Source organism: Sus scrofa, chromosome 6 (assembly GCF_000003025.6).
Source record: "Sus scrofa isolate TJ Tabasco breed Duroc chromosome 6, Sscrofa11.1, whole genome shotgun sequence".
In the NCBI taxonomy this organism is placed as follows: domain Eukaryota; kingdom Metazoa; phylum Chordata; class Mammalia; order Artiodactyla; family Suidae; genus Sus; species Sus scrofa.
Genome location: NC_010448.4, coordinates 115,161,986 through 115,177,189, shown reverse-complemented (window position 1 = coordinate 115,177,189; position 15,204 = coordinate 115,161,986). Strand labels below are relative to the sequence as shown.

General features: G+C 39.6%; 1 long non-coding RNA gene across 1 annotated transcript; it reads right to left on the bottom strand.

Annotated features, from left to right (window-relative positions):
- On the bottom strand, positions 220-14,881 carry LOC102160593. The gene is made up of 4 exons (XR_304089.2): positions 14,141-14,881; positions 2,556-2,677; positions 2,078-2,226; positions 220-1,001 (listed from the first exon to the last, which is right to left on the bottom strand). It is a non-coding gene; the product is annotated as an uncharacterized LOC102160593 (long non-coding RNA).

Below are 15,204 nucleotides of genomic sequence, written 5' to 3'. Positions count from 1 at the left end.
GAGAAAAAGTTGTCAAGTTGCACAAACCTCAAACTCAATGTACAAAACATAAGATTGGTATGGACTATATGTAGTAGACCTAATGGCAACTTGGTTTAAATTGAACATGGTGGATTTCCTGTTGTGGCGCAATGGAAATAAATCTGACTAGTATCCATGAGGAAGTGAGTTTGATCCCTGGTCTCATTCAGTGGGTTGGGGATCCAGTGTTGCCATGAGGTGTGGTGTAGGTCACAGATGCAGCTTGGAGATGCAGCTTCCATATGCCTCAGGTGTGGCCCTAAAAGCAAATAAATAAATAAATAGAACATGGCAAAGCTGGAAATTGTTCACATGATCTTAAAAGTGCAGCCAAGCTTTAGAGGAAACAATACATGGTCGTCCTTTGTTCAGACTTTGTGTTTTGTATTCTCTCTGCCTAGGCTGCATTTCCACAGGAAACTTGACTCACTTTTTAATCATGCAGATCTTTGCTCAAACATCACTTCTGTGATCAATCTACTAAAAATAGCAGCTGCCATCACCTCTTCTGCTTCATTTTCTGCATAGGACATATCAATTTCTGAAATTACACTATTTTTTAAATTGTTTACGTTCTGTCTAGTTCCCTGCTGTGTCCCAGGACTTTGAACACTGTGTGGATGGTGCTCAGTAAAGACTGTGGTATGAGGCAACCCATGGATGGTAAGCTCCATGGACGCAGAGAATGTCTTCTTCACCATTGCATCTTCAACCTCTCACCAAGTGTCTGTAGATCTAGGCATTCCAGGAACCTGTGTTGAATGAATGAGTGAGTAACTGAATGAAATCAAAAGTGACCTTTCTCTCAAAATTTTTAATTAAGATATTGTTTTGTAACTTTTGGAGGCTTCGCACAATTAAGGGAACGTCACTGATGCAGTAAAACTTGGGATGCTGGTGAAATAAATTCTTTCCTTCTCCATGGGGGATCTCAGAATCCAGCTGCAAGCTCTGATGATGTGTAGCATGGTCGCTCGCACCTGACAGAGTGAGAAAATCCAAAGCGGCATGATTACTAACATGGTTAAAAGGTGATAAGGACACCCCAGGGTCAGTGTCAGTTTATGGTCCCTTGGAGTTCTGCCCGTGGCGGGTACTCTGCCTCTTCCCTCTCTTCTCGGTGTTAGTAAATATTCATGATTTATACACTTTGGGCAAGAGGAAGGAAATAATTTTGTATATTATCTATAAATAATTTTGTATATTATCTATAATTTATCTATAAATAATATAAATAGAATTCTACCGATTTTTCCTAAACCAATGTGAAAAGAAATGAATACTGTATGAAATAGACCATGCCCTGAAAGTGTCATCAGCAAGTAGAGACACGCTCCGAGAATATAATCAGTATTATAGTGACCATGGGGCTGGAGGTAGGGAAGAGGGTGTTGGCATTCTCTCTCCTCTGTCTAAAAATATCTCACATTAAGTGAGTTTTATACTACTATTGGCTAAACATTTTCATTGGCCTTCATGATAAAAGTATTTACATAATATATTCTTTAGAAATCTCCAAGAGAAAAAAAAAAAAAAGAATCCAAACTCATTGAGCTTTAAGAAAGCACTGACTTAAAAAGCACTCCATTTCTCATTTTGATGTATTTAAGAGCCAAGGGTGTGTTCTGGCTTTAATCTGGGGGCTCTGCTTTCAATCAGCAGCTGGCAAAACAAGGAATGTAGGTGCCCCAAAGACTGAAGGCAAGATCCTACCTGTTGTCTCTGGGAATCTTAACTATGTTGTTCAAGTAACTCTCTGATTCAAGTAAATTATAGATGAAGGAGAATGAGCTCAGAAGTAAAAAAATATTCTCAGTCTGGATGTACTTAAGAATTTTACACACACACACACGCGCGCGCGCGCGCGCGGAGAGAGAGAAGCAAAGATAATTTAACTATTCTAAACTAATCTAATTTAGATGCACAGCTCCTTATTTATATCAACATATTTACCCCTCTGAATTACTAAGAGTAGGGACACAATTTGGGGACAAATTAATAATAAGGGTGATGTATTTCTTAAATGAGATCTTTGTTTTGCTCTTCAAGGCCATACCTGGGTCTGACTGTAGCTCAGGTTAGAGAAAGGCTAACTGCTCAGTAGGATAGTCAGGCTGGCTGAGCTGGAACTGCTCAGATTGCAATCTTCCAGAGGATGCCCACATGCTTCCCATGGCCAATATGTGGCCCAGGTGGCTGGAACTTCTGGGAGAGAGAAGGATGTTAGCAATGTGTGCCTGAGGGTGGGGGTTGCACCACTGAAGCTAGGCTTTTGCCTGTGTCTTAAGCCAATGCCCTCTGCATGTAGGAAACCTCAGTACAGCCCTTGAAACCACTGAGAAGCATGGCCGGGACAACCAAGTGCAAGTTTTCTTCTCTCCTCCCGTCCTCTGTTTCACCCTTGATGGGGGTCCAGACACTCCCTAGTGAATGAGGGGTGGACGAAGAACATCAGAGAAGAAGCCAACAGCAAGCCCTGTGCACACAGGTGGCCAACTACAGAGGCTTTAGCTGGGAAAGAGGAGAAGGCTTACCTGTGAATGAATGTTGAAGAGTTGATCCTTCTATTTTATTTATACTTTTTTTTCCTTGACATTTTGGTTTCTAAGTTGGGACTGCATTTTGTGAAGACTTTGTGACTTAAAGATCTATTCATCTAAGAGTAAACAAAAGGCTCATGAGAACTGCCCCAATTTCTCCTAGAGGCAATGCAAGATCAGAGCCAGTGAATGTATTTTAAAAGGACAGTGGGAGGCCAAAAATTAAAGCTGTATTTTGATTGAAAAACAATACAAACAATCAAAACTCTGTAATTAACTTCATTTTCCTATACTTGATCCTTGACTCACCTTAAGGCAAGGACCGAAAATAATTAGTTTAACAAGAATTCATCCTTAAGATTCACTTGCCCACATTGGATAGCATTGTTTGAAATTTGTATTTTACCTATTTTTTAATTTTATAAGCAAAGTGTGTAAGAGAGTGCTCCTAAACATGACTGAGGGTAACATCTGTTCTTGTCTGAGAGTTGCCTGACAAAGCCTGGAGGGGGACCAGTGGGGGACCAGTGGAATCCGAGGATGCTCCTTGATAAAGCAACATCCCAACAAATGGAGGAAAGAACCATATGCAGCAAACATTAACACAAGAAGAAGATCATTTGGACATAAACTGAAATTTATTCTTGAAGTAAAGCAAGACTGCACAAGATTATCTTTATTGAAGTAGTCAGAACAAAAAACAAGGCGTTTTCCGTGGATTTCTGTGTTCTTCATATCCCACATCTCATATATCAGCAGGTCAATTTCTCAGGCCTGTCTACCCCTCTCCATCTCCCCCACCATCACCCCAGTCCAAGCTCTCATTGCTTAACCTTCATACTGTACAGCGTGGTCTTCTGTGGCTCTCCTTACTTTAACTATTCGATCCCTATGATCTGTTTTCATTACCGCAACAGAAATGACCTTTCGAATGCATATACACACACACACACACACACAAATATATACAGATCATACCCTCACACTATTTCAAACCTTCTAATAGTAGCATAGAGAAGAAATATGTACGTTTGTAAATTCTTGCATGGTCCAGCCTCTGCCAATCTGACTTCATTTCATATCACTTTCCCTGTCATCCGCCACTCTCCACCCAGTCTCACTGTCAACCCAGCCAAACTGGCTGGCTTCCTCTAGTCATTAAGATCTCTGTTCAGACAGCATTTCCTTAAAGAGGCCTTCTCTGACCATTCAGTTGAGAGACACTGAGTCATACTTCATCGTAGAACTACATTTTGATTCTTTGCAGAGTACTGATTTCCATCTGATATTATTCTTGTATAATTACTTAGAGGTGTGGCAGGCAAACTTCGAGATAGCCCCCATTGTCCATGTATCCTGGTAGTTATGCCTTGTATAATCTCCTCCCCGTGGGGATGGGCAGAACCTCTGACTTGCTTCTCACCAAGAATATGGCAAAAGTGATGGGAGGTTGGAGTTCCCGTCGTGGCTCAGTGGTTAACAAATCCGACTAGGAACCATGAGGTTGTGGATGCGATCCCTGGCCTTGCTCAGTGGGTTAAGGATCTGGTGTTGCCATGAGCTGTGGTGTAGGTCGCAGATGTGGCTCAGATTCTGAGTTGCTGTGGCTCTGGCGTAAGCCAGTGGCTACAGCTCCGATTAGACCGCTAGCCTGGGAACCTCCATATACTGTGGGAGTGGCCCTAGACAAAGACAAAAAAAAAAAAAAAAAAAAGAGTGATGGGAGGTCATTCCAAGATTTAGGTGATATTTTCTTGCAAAGGTAATGGGATGTCACCCCTCTGACTAAGGCACGTTATAGAAGATTGCATTTCCTTAGCAGACTTGCTTTAGAAACTTTCTCCTTTGCTGGCTTTGAAGAAGCATGCTGTCATGTTTTTGAGAGGCCCCTATGGAGAGAGGCAGGTGGCAAGGGATGCAGGCAGCTTCTAGTAGCTGAATAAAACCCTGAAATTCTATAGCTGTAGAAATAAATGCTACTGACAACCTCACAAACTTGGAAAAGCCCTGGGCCTCAGACGAGAACCTGGGCCTGGTCCGTATCTTGATTGCAGCCATGTGAGAACCAGTTAAGAGTATTTGGATTCCTGATCTACAGAAATTATAAGATAATAAGTATATATTGTTTTGAGTTTAAGTTAGTGGCAATTGGTTACACAAGAGAATATGAAGACACGAGTTTACTGTCTCTCGCCAGCTAGACTATAAACTCCAGCATTCAGTAGAATACCTGTCACTTAGTAAATGTTTAAGAAATATTTGTTGAGGGAATGGATGAAAAGAATTAGATTATGAAACATTTTAAATGATAACTAAATTTCATGATAATTTAGTGTGTGAAAATTGAAATGATAGATCAATGTAGAATAGGGACAGTGTGTATCATAGCAGTCAAATATGGACCTTGAAGTTGAGCAAATCTGTATTTCAACACAAGGTCTGATTATATTATGAGTCCAAGCAAGTATTTATCTCTGATCTTTCACTTTCTTATCTCATAATAATACCTACATCATATATGAAGTAGATCGTGGTAGGATTAAATAAGATACAGTATTTAAAGTCTCGAATGTGACATATCATAGGCACTAAAGAAAATTATTTTTAAATAATTTTAAGTTACTTCTCAAAATGCAAATAGAAATTCTAAATATCATTTGACCCATGAAGCCGTCAACACTACTTTAATGAGGATTTTAGAACTGAAGAGAAGGAAGTCACATTTGCTCTAAAGAGGAAAAATTAAAGACTACTTCTCGAGTGTGAGCCTGTAATTAGAAGGGCATAAACAGAAACCAAAACACAATAAAGATTAGATTCAGATTTTAAACAACACAGACTTAAAATCTATTCTAAAAATACTTAACATTTATTGAGAGCTTATAATATGGCAGGGACCCTGCTCCATGCTTCAAATGCATAATATAATGTCTACAGCAACACTGGATTACAGTGCTCATTTCACAAGTGAAAACAATAAAATGAAAACATTCAAAGATGTTAAGTATCTTATTTTTCCTCAGATCTCTATTTCTGCCCTTTCCTTGCTCTGGATCACAGAGAACTACATTTCCCAGGCTTCCCTGCCCTCTGACTTCTGGGGAGTTTTGGCCAGTGGGAGGCATTTGTGGAATATGGGAGGGTGGGAGGAGGGGAAAAGTTGGTATGATTGTGCTCTTCTCTCTTTCTGCTTCCTAAGGCATCTCCAGGAATAGATGCTTCTCCTCTCTGGTTCTAGCTCCCACCAGGTGGGCTCCTAGGTCTCAGCTCTATCTGGCACCGCTCCTGTGGTCTAACTCCCACTAGGCTTCAAAATCCTTGGAAACACCATCTCTTCCCCACTGTCTCTCCAGCCGTCAGGGAGGGAGCTGCCTATTGGTGCTAATCTCTGCATAGCCTTATGGGTTGACATCTCAGCTCTTTCATCATTTGAGACACTAACTTTATTGTTTACTTTCCTTTGAGAGACTTAAAGTGGTTCTTTTTTCTTGGTTTTATCCTGATGGATTCAAATTTCAAATGTACAACTTAAACCTAAAATTCAACTCGTCTCCAAAATCTGTATTGTCAATAATTAATCAACAATGTTTTCATGAAAAGGAATCAACTCCTTCAAGTGCAGCAAAATTGAATATGACTTATGCAACTATTCAGAGTAAGACTAGGGTATAATTATATAACCTTTATTACATAAAATAATATCTGAGACTATCAGGAATCAGTGCTGTGTTATTTAGCAAGTATTATATTTCATATATAAATATTAAAGCTTAATTTTTAAAGCAATAACTAAATACTTTATTTGGAATTACCATTTATATCCACAATATAGTAGATGCTATTCCATGTACAACATGAACTGGATTTTGCTGAACAAAAATCTTTTTTTTTTTTGTCTTTTCGCTATTTCTTGGGCCGCTCCCGCGGCATGTGGAGATTCCCAGGCTAGGGGTCCAATCGGAGCTGTAGCCACCGGCCTACACCAGAGCCACAGCAACGCGGGATCCAAGCCGCGTCTGCAACCTACACCACAGCTCACGGCAACGCCGGATCGTTAACCCACTGAGCAAGGGCAGGGATCGAACCCTCAACCTCATGGTTCCTAGTCGGATTCATTAACCACTGCGCCACGACGGGAACTCCCAAAAATCTTAATATTTGAAAAGAAATAATTCAGTGCTACAATTCTATAAATTCTAGGTATTACTCCACCTTCTGTGATGTAAATATGGTAAATATTATGTAGTCGGTTGACATAGATGACTCTGATTTTTTATTTTAGGGATGAGTTAGGGTTTGATAAAAGAAGACAAGGAAAGTAAACTTACTTTCTATGATTCAGTGGGATTACTACAATCAAATGGATAAGAATTTTTCAAGACATGCTCTGTTTATTTTATTGTCATACCTATTTACATTTGCATTCTCAAATCTATGCTTGCCTTTGTTAAGGTATTTTTTACTTAAAAAAAAACAAGTTCTTATCTGAAATTGCTAAGATCCAGGCCAGATTTTAAGAGACAGGGCTTAGAAGCCAGATTCATACAGGCAGAATCTTTTGCCTTTTCTCTTGAAACAATAAACAACACCAACAAAAACTGTATTTTAGAAAGTGACTTTGAAATAGATTGGTGGTATAAAAGGAATAAAAATGGAAATAATCAGAAAGATTTTTGCTTCCAATAATATCTTAAGTAATCTTTTTAGGTAGTAAGGATTATTTGTCTCCAAAGCCATCAATCTTGGACAATACTTTTAAATAAGATGTGTTATTACCACCATAATGTAAAGTACTACCTTTGACAGCTATGCAGTCCCTAACTCAAGTGTAAAGAGAGCTTCAATTTTTTTTTTTGTCTTTTTGTCTTTTTAGGGCCACACCCACAGCATATCGAGGTTCCCAGGCCAGGGGTCTAGTTGGAGCTATAGCCACTGGCCTACACCATAGCCACAGCAACCCAGGATCCGAGCTGCGTCTGTGACCTACACCACAGCTGCATCTGTGACCTACACCGGATTCTTAACCCACTGAGCAATGCGAGGGATCAAACCCATGTCCTCATGGATGCTAGTCAATTTTGCTAACCACTGAGCCACAATGGGAACTCCAGAGCTTCAATTTTTATATGAAATTTCACATAGTATTTTCACATCCTTCCAAAAAATTTCCTTAAAATAAGTTAGAAATGAATGAATATGTAGATTTATTTTTATTTATTCAGTTAAACACTAGCAATCTGAGCATCCACATTTTTTTTCCTAGTTCTAAAAAATTCTCAACTATTTCTTTACCTAGAATTTTTATTATTAAATACTGGAGCCTTGTGCCCTATTCTTCTTAATTCTTAACTGTTCTATCACATATCTTAAAACGTTTTATCTCTCTGTGTTGCATTCAGGTGGAAGAAACCCTATCTTTTAATTTTCTAACTTCTCTTTTTGTCTATGTCCAGTCTAAAAAGTACCTCATCCACTGAATTTCTAAAAATTTTGACATTGTGAGTATTTTGACTTTTATGATCTCTAATTTGTCCTCCTTAGTTTGTTTGTTTGTTCATTTTGTCTTTTTAGGGCTGCACCTGTGGCATATGGAAGTTCCGAGGGTAGAGGCTGAATTGGAGCTGTAGCTGCAGGCGTACAGCACAGGTACAGCCACAGCAATGCCAGATCCGAGCTGCATCTACGACCTAAACCACAGCTGATGGCAATGCAGGATCCCAACCCACTGAGTGAAAGCAGGGATTGAACCCTCATCCTCATGGATACTAATTGGATTTGTTTCTGAAGCACCACAACAGGAACTCCGTTTCTTTGATTTTTATCCTAAAAATAACTTTTTCCCCAACAATTGGTAAAATACCACATATCATCACAATAGAAAGAAAAATTAAAATGTAACTATTTTTTCCTTGTTTCTTGCTATTTTTTACCTTATCGATAAAAAGCATAATAAAACCTTTAGAGCCAAATTCCATGTATGAATTAATGGGATCCAGCTAGTTTCTGTTTCCAGTGAGCCCAGCGGTATAAGGAGTAGATAATCATAAATCAGTTCAGAAGATATAAATCAGTGAAAAGTTAATAATAAATTACATATTTGAGGAAAGTTGGTGAAAGTGCCATCTCAAAATTCTAGTGAAACAAATTATTTCTTTGATAATGTATGTGAGATTTTAATTATTGTCTAGGGGATGGTATTGGTAACTTTACTGAAAAAATAGGTCTTTTTTCCTACTGTGATTCTTTGACAGTTCACTTTTTAATGATATTTTAATAATCTCTTTAAGAAAAATAAGGCAAGGCGTTCCCGTGGTGGCTTAGCAGTTAAGGATCTGGCATTGCCGTGAGCTGTGGTGTAGGTCACAGATGTGGCTTGGATCTCGCGTTGCTGTGGCTGTGGTATAGGCTGGCAGCTACAGCTCCGATTGGACCCCTAGCCTAGGAACCTCCATATGCCATGGGTGCAGCCTTAAAAAGACAAAAAGACCAAAAAAAAAAAAAAAAAAAAAAAAAAAGACAAAGCAATGGTCTGTGACTTCACTGACCTTAGTCTGACTTTTACTGATATGGTCCCTTCATTCCTAAGACTGCAGTTCCTCAAATTTCCTCAGGCCACTTACTGCAACTAATCAGTGCAGACAACTCCTGTCCTGGGGCCTCAAGCAAAGCTGTGACTTGGGGCGAAAGATAGGAATAGAAATTACTCTGGTTTTTAATCAAAGACAAGTTTCTTAAATTTCCTTCCAGTTGATGATGTAAGGAGATTATCTTTAGTTGATATTTGTAGATCACAGAATCATTTATTGATACAGAATTCAATTTTGATCATTTAAACCCTAAGATTCTGAAAATATTTTTAGGCACTGCATCCGTTCCATCATTTTTGAATTTCTTAAATTTATATCCAGAACCTTATCTATAAACATGTCTGTTTCCATCATGAGAACTGTGTCTGACCTTAATTGAAAGAGATTGAAGAAATTGATTTTAAATAATGTTTGCTATTTATCTGGTATCTATCTCATGCTACAGTAGGAATATTGGCTTCTGCTTTGTTCTCATGACAAAGCAACCTGCCTGGTATCTTTCTGCTTGCCCTCTTCCTGAACCACCTCTCCAGCCTCACCCCACACATTTCAACTCCAAAGCACAACTTTGTAATGGTACATATTACTTAAAGAACACAGTGTGATTAAAAATTTCTGCCATCATCTATAAATAGTAGGTTTGTCATCAAATACCCTCTATAGCATAACCAATTGAAGTGGAAGTAATTTTCACTCCATCAATAGATTTTTCAGTGTGATGAATGGTAATATCTAAAATGTTGGAATTCCCATTGTGGTCAGTTTAAACAAACCCAACTAGTATCCATGAGGATGTGGATTCCATCCTTGGCCGTGCTCAGTGGGTTAAAGATCTGGCCTTGCCATGAGTTGTGGTGTAGGTTGCAGATGCAGGTCAGATCCTACATTGCTATGGCTGTGGTGTAGGCTGGCAGCTGTAGCTCTGGTTGGATTCCTTGCCTGGGAATTTCCATATGCTGTGAATGCAGCCCTAAAAAGCTAAATCAATAGTGTTAATGATACATATTTTAACATATTCCTGGGCTCATGACTGATGCAGTAATAATATTGATGGTGACTTGGTTTCATATATACATTTTTGATAAGCAAGCATAAATATCCAAAACATAGCATCCGCCTGCATGCACACACACACACCAAATATATGTATTAATTTTATACTTACAGTGAAAAATGAATAACTATATGATCCATTAGTTTTGCTTAAGAAAATCAGTAATTATCATTCATAATGGTAATCTGCATAACCTATACCACTGATGACAGTGTCTGAGAGAAAGCTAAAATGAAATAAGGTACAAGAGACACACTGGTACAACTATTATTGTTGTTACTATGAGTGTTAGCTAGAGTGCTTCTCTCTTAGATGACATGATTTGAAAGAGAAATAAAGCCATTAGAGTCCGTTGTAGCAGAGTTCCCATTGTGGCTCAGTGGTTAACGAATCCGACTAGGAACCATGAGGTAGTGGGTTCGATCCCTGGCCTTGCTCAGTGGGTTAAGGATCCGGCGTTGCCATGAGCTGTGGTGTGGGTTGCAGACATGGCTTGGAACTTGTGTTGCTGTGGCTCTGGTGTAGGCCGGTGGCTACAGCTCCGATTAGACCCCTGGCCTAGGAACCTCTATATGCCATGGCAGTGCCCCAAGAAATGGAAAAAAAAAAAAAAATCCTTTGTAGGAACTGACCTGCTGTTGGAGGTTTCAGTTAACATTTTTAAGGAGCTGCTGTTCATTTATAATGCATCAGTCCTATTGCAAGAGAATGTTTAGCATATATTAAGTGCTAACCAGGTTACTATTTTGATTTTGCATATTTTCTTTAGCAGAGATGAGTATCAAATATCTCTGTTTAAAACGTGGAAAATAATAACAATAGCTGGCACCTACACATTCCCACTTACCTCATGCCATTAAGAGAATAAATGAGTTTTAACTGAGTAAAACAGAAGTAATCACCCCGATTACACAATAGCTACAAATGTTCATAGGATTTGGTGTGTATCTTATCACAGGAAGTCTGGGGGCATAATTTGTTGTACTTGCTTTTTATGGGCAAGAAGCAGTGAGAAAGGCATTTAAACTGTTTAGTTTCTCAGAGTTTATGGTAAAGAGACTACCTCTACCTTGTACGTGAGGTCACCTCTCACCTGAAGGGTTGGTTTGTCTCCACCCCCATCAAATCTTATTTTCCCTGCTGACACTGCCAATTTAAATTTATGCTATGTGTGATGTAGACAGATGTCTGCTAGGGGCTGGACTGAATCCATTAACACTTCACAGAGGACGAGAGGTGGTATTAATACTTAAGTGGTAGTTGGCAGCTCTGACCTGTGGCCTTAGCTTTACCAGTGCCTGGGCTGTTCAAAACTTAATAGTCTTCGGCACACAGGCTAATTTCTTAGAACTTTTTTTCTATCATGAGCAAGAGAGAAAAACTAAGAAGTGTTCCTCAGTTGACTTATCTTAAAGGTGGCTAAATTAATGATTAATTTAGAATAGAGCTCTCTCTCAAAAGAAGGATAATGACATGTTTCGTCAATGCTGTGATAGCACCTCCCTTAATTCCATATTCTGTGTGTTTTCTGAGTTAATTTCATGGAATATTTCTATTTTTTTTTAATTTTTTTATTTTTTTATTTTTTTGTCTTTTTTTGCTATTTCTTGGGCCGCTCCGGCGGCATATGGAGTTTCCCAGGCTAGGGGTCTAATCGGAGCTGTCGCTGCCAGCGTACGCCAGAGCCAAAGCAACTCGGGATCCGAGCCACGTCTGCAACCTACACCACAGCTCACGGCAACGCCAGATCGTTAACCCACTGAGCAAGGGCAGGGATTGAACCCACAACCTCATGGTTCCTAGTCGGATTCGTTAACCACTGCGCCACGACGGGAACTCCTCATGGAATATTTCTAAGTGGCTGAACTCTCATTCTCTTTACCCCTTGAGGCATACAGAGCAAGCACGAGTCCACAAAGATATACTTCAAATCCTAATGAACTGCAAATTTGATGTATAATTATGAATACAAAGAATCATAATTTCTATAGAATTTAGTCTACAAGACTTATTTCTTTCGCATAATCTTCTGGCTCTTCCTTTCTGGGGCTGTCAGGCAAGCCTCATTCCTGTGAGTAGTCTTCCTGTTTTCCTTGAACACGTAAAGTATTGGAGAAAAATCTCAGCTAACCTCCTGGGCTAACAGGCACCTCTCATCTTCTAATGCCTGCTGCCTTTGCCTCTGACAACTATAGTCAAGATCTTCCTGCTTTCTAGACAGATTACAGCAGCTGATTGTCTAATCTGCTAATTTCCCTGAGACACAGCTATCACCAAAATTTACCCAAGCTGAGCCATCTTTTTCCCAGTTGCCATGTTACTCTCCTACTTCCTGTTTTCTCCCTCCTAGGCCAATTTCTAGTGGGTCTTCAGACATTTCGTATAAAATAAAATAATGTTTATACTTTTTCAAGTAGCTTCTAGCAACTTTTTAGGAGGTTTTATCAATAACCATAAAGGGCCGAAGCCAATTTTTGTTTGTGTTTACTTTTTTCTCTCTCTCTACACGTGGACTCCTTTTAAAAACTTGCTTGAGATGAGCTCCTGTTTTGGCTTTTATTCAATCCATTACCAATTAGCCTGTAGTTCATTTCATTCTAAACATGTCTTTGGGGAGTTTGCAGTTTCAACATTCTTTTAACTAAAGGCTGAAGAAAATGCAGTGCTTGATCAGGTAGAACAAATTAAAGAAGGGAGTGTTCTAGACTCTGCTGGTGAAATCTGTCATTGTTCGACAAAATACAATGTCAGATTCAGCAGTTTCCTTTCCAGTTTAAGAAACTGCATCCTAAAAGACAAGTCAATCATGAGTGCAAGGGATGAAAGATTTGAGATTTCATCAGTGTCCAAGACTCTACTGTGAGATCGATCATTACTCTAAATGTTTCACTTTCTTGTGATTATTTTCTTCATGTATTATTGCATCCCAGACCTTTACAGATTATACAGCTGCTTGGCAGATTGCATTTGGTGCTAGTCTTCAGAAATATGGTTCCTGGAGTTCCCAGTCATGGCTCAGTGGAAATGACTCTAATATCCATGAGGACACAGGTTCGATCCCTGGCCTTTCTCAGTGGGTTAAGGATCCGACGTTGATGTGAGCTGTGGTATAGGTCACAGACAGGTCTTGGATCTGGTGTTGCTGTGGCCATAGGCCAGCAGTGACAGCTCCTATTCAACCCCTGGCCTGGAAACTTCCATATGCTGTAGGTGTGGCCCTAAAAAGACAAAAGGAAAGAAAGAAAGAAAGAAATATGGTTCCTGAGTCTGTTTTTTCCACTTTCTATTGCTCTCAGTCCTGCCATATTGCTTCAGCCACAAGATTAGTCAAAAGCTAGCTAAGACCATGAGGCTTAGGATATCATTTCTTAACTGGAATGGCCCCAGGAATGTTAGTCTGATCACCTTAGTTTCCAGTTCTTTTCTAACACTCATATCTCTAAAACCTGGCTTCTGACTTCCAGTAAACTATTTTTAGCCTGATCCTGTGTTCACATTCTGATAAGTGTCCCACGTACCATAAGCAAGAAAAAAGGCCAGTGGCTATTTATGCCTAATTGCAAAGTTCTTTGACTCTTATGGGCATTTTCCTATCCAAATTATTTCTTGTTTAACCCTCACAAAACCTCTAAGAATTGGAGAACGTTGCCATGTTACTACGACTTAACCAGATTCAGGGTTGGCAAATCGCCATCTCAAATGCTTATCTTCAGATTCCTTCCTGGGGCAAATGGAGTTTTGTTTTGTTTTTGTTTTTGTTTTTTTTGCTTCATTTTGTTTGTTTGTTGTATTTTGTTTTCAAGGGTATCTTTCCACATTCCTCAAAGGCCAAGAAAAATGTAGGAAAGAGAAGAAAAGGGACTTTTCTGCTAAATGGCAAATTTAGTGTGCTGATAGTGTAAAAATATACGTTTAAGTTGGAAATACATTCACCTTACCTTTTGGCTTTCTTGGAGGGCTGTTTTGTCCCCTAAAAACACCTGCTCTGCATGGTCAGTCTCTTTGATGTGAGGAGAGAACCAAGGAACAAGCCAGGAAACCTGCTTGTAGCTCACCACTCAGGGAAAGTGTGAGCTCACCTCCTTCTGCCCCGTGGTCAGGTGATTGCAGCACTGGCTCTGTTTTGTGGGATTTCCCCTGTCCCGCCATCATTGGGCAGATGAACAGTGCCAAAGATAACAAATGATCCCATCTGCCATTCCTGTCTGTGCTTTTTGTGCCAAGTTTAAATAAGGAGGTTTGACCAGTGTGTGGTATTCATACTCCTCTGAGATCACAGGCCAAATCTAGTTCTCATTTGCCAGATTCTACCGGAAGTGAGTTATCTGAGTCAATGAGTTTTAATTCTTCAGATTTATTAAGTGAATTCAAGTCAGTGTAGGCAGGTATTTTAGAAGTCAACTCAGTCCTTAACCTTACCGGCTAAGGACAGTGAGGAAGTCACAGTGAGGAAAACTTTGAGTGGTTTTCAAAATGCATGGCTTACAGAAGCTCATCCTTAGACACAACTAAAATATGAATTATAGATATGTACATGATTGTCCACTGTCCCCGGCAGATACCAGCATGTCTACAGAGACTCTATGAAGACACTAGAGGTTTTAGGGCCATGGTTCTATATCCTCGGTATCTGCCACAGTCTCCCCTGGAACATTTAAAACCTGCATTTGTTTTGTTGTGTTGTTTTGGTTTTTTCTTTTTTTCTTTTTTAGGGCCACACCTGTGGCTTACGGAAGTTTCTGGGCTAGGGGTAGAATTGGAGTTGCAGCTATTGGTCTACACCTTAGCCACAGCCATGCCGGATCCAAGCAGTGTCTGTAACCTACACCACAGTTCACGGCGACGCTGAATTCTTATCCCACTGAATGAGTTCAGGGATCGAACCTGCATCCTCATGGACATTAAGTTCTTAACCCAATGAGCCACAAAGGGAACTCTAATACCTATGTTTGTAAATCACTCTAGAGTTGATTCAAATAACCAAGTCCTCCTTTCAAGAAAT